Genomic DNA, 6,531 nt, shown 5'->3' with positions numbered 1-6,531 from the left:
CAGCATAGAGGTGAATCATTGGAGCCCCAGAGTTTAAGTTTCTCATAACAGAGGTTTAAGAAGTTGTGTTCTCTGAGGCAGGGTCACCACAAGATTGAATGTTTTTACATACCTTTTGTAGAATGTGAACATGCCATTGCTAATTATTTCCTATGAAACTGAAGCTTTTGACTTGTGATAGTAACTGATGATTAACACTGAAAGCACCTTCTCAGTCAAAACAGGCACACCACAGTAACGTATCTTTATGTTTTCTTTTTCATCTGACAAGAAGCGGTCTTTAAACTAGGGTAACATTTTGTTAGAAGGCTATAAAAAAGTCAAGATATGTTTCGAAAACAGTGGCTCCTGCAGTGTGTGTAAAGTCTGGAAAAACATGAAGGTACTCTGTGTGTAAGGAACCTGAGTTTGCTTAGGACCACTGTATGTTGACTGCATACACTGCATTGTGACAAATTAATTTGTGCTGTCTTGTAAGTACATATGGTCTGGGCACCTAAAGCCTCAAAAGAAGAACAACAGTCAACGAGTCCAGAGCCCAATCTGACAGAAATTAACTCAAAAGACACCTCTCCTAACTCCAGTCTTTTCAGTGCAACACAGCACACTAGCAGAGGTATTTTAAAGGTATCTCCAAAGTGCAAAATAACAACTGGGGGTCTCCCATAATAGTTAAAGCAAACAAAAAAATCCTGAACTGCACAAATGTGAAATGGAGGCCAAGCCTCAAAGAATGTCATCATCGCAGCCACAAAGCACACACACCAAGTCTAGATTAGAGGAAGCGGTGGAAGTAGATAGAAAAGAAATGGGGTACAATAGGACAACAGAAAGGCACAGAATACAAGTTTTTCAAAGTACACAGAATTCAGACTTCTGCACTAACTGTTTAGAGGAATGGTACCCTTATCAACACATGTTGTATGTTGCTAAAAAGCCTTGTTTATTTTGTGTATGGCCTAATCCTGTCTATTTATAATGACAGAGATACAGTGGTTCCCCCACCGGAATGTTAATCTTCCCAAGGGCTTTGGTTGAGAGTCCAGCCAGCGAATGCCACACAGTTGATAGGGTCGTTTCAAGTACATCCAATTGCAAGCTGGCTCTTAAGGAAGATGCAATTAATCTAAAGCCACAGGAAAGAAATGCTATCCGGTTGCATTTTTTAAAGTTAGCCTCATAGTGCAGCCATATAAAACGCCAAAAGTGCCAGAGATTCCAGTGAAATGAAGCTGTGAGGAAGGAACGCAAAGGAGACTCATCAGCAAGTTTCACCCTGCAGCATCTGAAGGAGAAAATAAAAGTTAACAGCACGTAAACTGAAAGAAATGGCCTGTCACACTGTCAAATGGTATAGAGCTCTCTCTGGACACGGGCTCTTGGGTATTTTTAACATTAATTTTATCACGGTTTAGGGACCAGAGGAGGCAAGGCAAGTTTATTTATATAGTACCATTCAGACACAAGGCAATTCAAAGTGCTTTACAGAGGCATAGAAATACATTAAAATTTCATTTAAAAGACCATAAAAACAGGGCAATTCAAACTGCTTTATAGAGGCATATATTAATCAGCAAGACTAGGTGAAAACCTAGTATATGGCTGGACCGCCCTTTATCTGTTTGCTGCTTTCCTACTTTCTGTGCTCACATATACGGAAAGTCCCAGCAAACAATAATGTTTTAAGCCCTGATTTAAATGTGCTGACAGCTTTAGCAGACCTAAGGTATTCAGAAAGCTTGTTCCACAAGTGGGGAGCATAGAAACTAAAATCTGCTTCATCTTGCTTGGTTTTCTGGTAGCACTGAGTAAATCTCACTCAGATGACCTGAGGGGTCTGGATGCTTCGTAAGTACAAGTAAATCAGAGATGTATTTAGGCCCAAGACCATTGACAAGTAATAAGATTTTTAAAATCTATTCTTGCAGTAATGCGCTCCACTTCCTTGGTGTTAGTGAGGATTCTGGCAGCAGCATTCTGGATAAGCTGCAGCTTTCTGGTTGATTTTTTGGTACAACCTGTGAAAACATTACAATAGTCTAGCCTGCTGAAAATAAATGCATGAACAAATTTCTCTGTATCTTGTTTAGACAGAAATCCTTTAACTCTTACGAGGTTTTTCAGGTGGTAGGGATTTTTTTTACAGCTAATTTTGTAATTCTCTCTCTCTCAAGTTCATAAGTATGCCAAGTTTTATGGCTTCGTTAGTAGATTTTAGCACTGTCATCAGGTCAAAGTTGTAATTTCAGCCCCAGCTGTACTTTGTGTTTATTGGCAAATGTTAACATGTTAACTCAATAAATTAAAATGGTGCAAGCATGTTATCCTGCAAACTTTACCAATTAGCTTAAAGCACCACTGTGCTCAAGTACAACATCCTGACACACACAAGCACTGAAGCTGCTGCTGCTGCTCCTCCGGTGCTTACTTTTTATCTACACAGGATGCATTAAGCAACACTATTGAGTTGTAAGACTGTGCGAGACACTAAATCACTGTACTTACGTCTGTGAAGGGCAGGAAAATAGACTTGAAGTGTAAATATACTTTAACTTTACGGCTTTTTATGGGCAAATAGTGTGAGTAAAACGCGAGCCATTACATGCCCAATGTAGACAGCTGGACTGATTAAAACAGAGGCGCATCTGTTCCGGCAGACACAAGTGAGACGGGCGACTGAAACATGCAGCTGTAAGCACAGTATAGTCCTGTTAGCTGTGGAGCACATAGAATGATGTGGAATTAAGACAATTCAGAGATTCAGAGAATTTTGTGTTATTGACAATTAGCCTACCCACTACATTATCAATCCTGTTACAAGATCGTTATTTTCGTTCTTTCATGGTAAAGGGAATTGAAATTACTTAGTGGTAAAATATCTTCAGAAAGTGCACCAGTATGTAGAAATATGTTATGCTGTGCACAGCACACAGTTGAAGCAAAATTTTCAACGAACTTCCGTTTAATGGAAATGTGCATTAGATAAGCTGACGATACCTCTCGATACTGCACACAAGCTCATAACGCTCTCAAATTTCAACTGATACTAATTTCCACATGATTATGGAAATGTTACAATTTTAATGTAGGCGAGCTTTGGCTTTAGAGAAGTTAGTAATTTAGGGAATGAATTTGGCTGAAATTTAACATGGTGTGATTGTGAGTATCTGTCGGGATTAATTGCTTTCTTAGGATTTTTATTTAGCAAAGATGAAATGTGTGTGATAATTTGTGCATTCCAACATGATGAACGCCATTCATCTTCAAAGACCTCACCATTTCTTTCAACTCACCCATAGTCCGATTCGTTTTATATCTGGTTTGTGTCATGCATCACATGGTTCCCGAAGCCTCTCATTCATTCTTGGTCTTATCAATTACACTGCTGCCTGGCCAGCATCTCACACCAAACACAATTCATTTGAAAGGTTTAGTAGTCAAGTTGCGGCCTGCAGCTACAGTTAATGAGCCATGAGAAAAAGTATTGTGAGCCTCCCATTCCCAAACAGAGGTCACCACTCCCCAGTCTGCTTAATATTTTCCAACTTTTGTTTGGCAAGCATTTTAATGCATTGTTTTGCATGGACCCAAAAAGTTCAGAGGTCTGTGTGCTGGGAATCCATTTTACAAGGGTATAAGCAGGCCGTGGCTAACTTTATGTGTTTGCCAGATACTTTGAGTGTTTTAACTATCAGCTACAATTGCTGTATAATGATGGTGAGTTACCAGCTAAAGTGCATAAAAACCAAGACAAACATAGCAGTTATGGAACAAATGTGCAACAATTTCCCTTCTAAACACTGGCACTGTATCTGCAGTTAACATACAATTTATCTAATTTATATCATAGTTGGTATGGTTGATGCATACTGGAATTAAATACTAAGTTACCAGATATCTGTTAAATTAAAAGCAACGGATATATGTTTCCATTATCGGCTCATCCTTCTCAGTGTGTCTGGCAATGCTCTCAGCAGGGAGTCACAGATTTTGTAAAAGAGCAGCAGGGAGAGCTGATCTCATTAGTGGGCTGATGGGAGGATTGCAGAGCTGGGCATTCCCCTGTGGCAGCAATGGAAAAGATTCACAGCTTTCATTCAGTATAAGTGTAAAGACAACCATGGAAAACAACAAAATTCTAGGTAAATTAAATAACCCCCAACAAAAATTCTCACATAAATCTGGCATGAGGAAAAAGAAAGTGTTCAAGGTTCTCTGAACATGAATAAACAAATAGAAAAAAAACGCAGTTTTTCTTTCTGTTTACTTTTGACCCACAGATGCACAGTAAATGCGCCTAAATATGGTTTGTTATACTGTTTTCATCCACTGAAAATTAACTAGAATCATATGGAATTTAAACAGAAAATGGTCCCAGTACAGTATGTCTGAAAGAACTGCTGATATTGCAGAGGTCTATTTTTAACATTTTGCCATGTATGCTAAATTTGGATACAGAGAATGATGGGAAAGAGGTAGGGGGGAATGAAGTGCAAAGCAAATCATGGCATGGATTCAAAGCATTGGCTCCGGGAGTACAGCAGCATAAATTACACATCGAGCCTCTATACCCACCGGATAAGGAGTTGCTACTACATGCTGTGTATGTATGTGTGTCTTTCTTTTGAGTTGGGCTGTTAGATGTCATCCACTTCTCAGATTGAAATCTGCCATGCTGATCACAAGGGAATATGGGCAGACATGCTGATTGCATTACGGGATTTTAGTTTTCTCCTTTCTTAATAACTCTGCCTCTCATTTGAGCATAAAATAGACTTAAGACAAATTTCACCAACATGAAATAGTGAGTTTGAAAGTTTATTTTTGACATTGGAAACAGGAGTTTGCAAAATCATTGCACCACTTTTATCATTATGTAGCTGCTCTTGAATTTTTGATCATATGTTCAAATTTCCATTTTTCAGAGCACTTACAGTAAATGTCTTCTCATCTACGTTAGCTTAAAAATAGACTAAAAGTTCACTCTTGACCTTCAAAAAAGTATGAGAAACAATCTCCCTTTTAGCTTTTAACTTCTGAATGAGACTATGTTACTTTTAAAAGAAGAAACAGCACAATTTACCTTACTTGTGTAGAAGAGAAACATTGCCGCTAACTGTATGAACAAGAGTTTTGTCTCCTGAGCCAGGTTTCACTCTGCCCTCAACCTGTGTAAAAATGAATATAACGTTAGCTTGTAGCAGTAGCTTGCACTAGCCCCGTTTGAAACTAAAACATTTTTTTATTTACACCTCACTCCCAGCTCATGCTGCAAAATGTATAAGTCATGCTGATTCCATCTTCTCAACCATGACATCATTCACATTTATTTTCTCATAGTTTGTCTCTTGGTGCAACCAGCTGACGAAAACGGTCCGCATCCACGTTTGTTTTCCTCTGAAGTAACGTTTGATCACGAGTTCACAAGTTTCTGTGAGATCCCATGTCCCTGGAATTGCCACTCTGAAATCATTTAGTATAAATGCCAAGCGTGTGGTTCTGTGTCTTGGCTGAATCTTCTGCTGTTGGCATTTTTACGATTAAAATATTTTAAAAATCGGTTAAATCTGTAATTATGTCTGTGGTCTTCCACTTTTTAAAAAATCGGTTAAGATTTGAAAATCCTCTACTGTGCACCACGCCTTAGATAGATATTGCTTTGTAACTGACATTACTGAACCAGTTCACTGACTACCATTACACAACATTTTAGATCGTTGAAGTGGCCTTATGATGATGCTTTTAAAGCCTCTAACTCAAGGATGTTAGGAAATGAAAGAGGGTTCAGTGTGCCGTTATCCTGTAATTGCCACTTGTGGCCACAGTGGCTGCTGTTTGGCAAAAGTTCCATAGTCATACTTAAAACCAATATGGGCAAAATTTCTTTGAAGCACTCTAAAAAACGTTAATTTGAACATCTACATTTCTATGACAAACTACATCTGCTTACGAAGATCCTCTGATATGACGGAAATCTCTTTTGAACTTCTGGATGCAACGATTGTATTTTTACTTTGTAAAAATAAACAGAGAGTAAAGGTGGAAGTACTTAGGTCAAATATACTAATATATTTGAATTCTGGAATTCTTCCCTTAAATAAAAAAATTAAGCAAATATGTAATTGATACAAAGAAAAGAATTGCTCTAGCAGCAAAATATGCATTCATCCTACCATAACATGAGGGACAGTTTGGAAAAAGAAAACCCAGCCACCTCAAACATGGAGTATAGCCTACTGTATTTTATGTGATCCCATGTTGAACATTTCTTGTGACCATTAAAGCTGAACCTATTTTTGAACTTTATCATACAGGGCTTTAAGTTTTCTGGAGCTGACTTGTTTTTTTTGGACTGTCTTCTTCACCATTGTTATTTTGACATGAAATCATAAAATTGCTTTGGCGACGTCAAAAATGTCTTACATTGCCAGTGAAGCAGTTTCAGTTCATCTGAACTAAAATGGGTTGAGCTGAATTGAGTCTTAAAGAGAAACAGGAAAAATGAGGATGGTGGGGGGGGGGCTACATCCA

Source organism: Xiphias gladius, chromosome 4 (genome assembly GCF_016859285.1).
Source record: "Xiphias gladius isolate SHS-SW01 ecotype Sanya breed wild chromosome 4, ASM1685928v1, whole genome shotgun sequence".
In the NCBI taxonomy this organism is placed as follows: domain Eukaryota; kingdom Metazoa; phylum Chordata; class Actinopteri; order Istiophoriformes; family Xiphiidae; genus Xiphias; species Xiphias gladius.
This window is presented reverse-complemented; position numbering follows the sequence as displayed.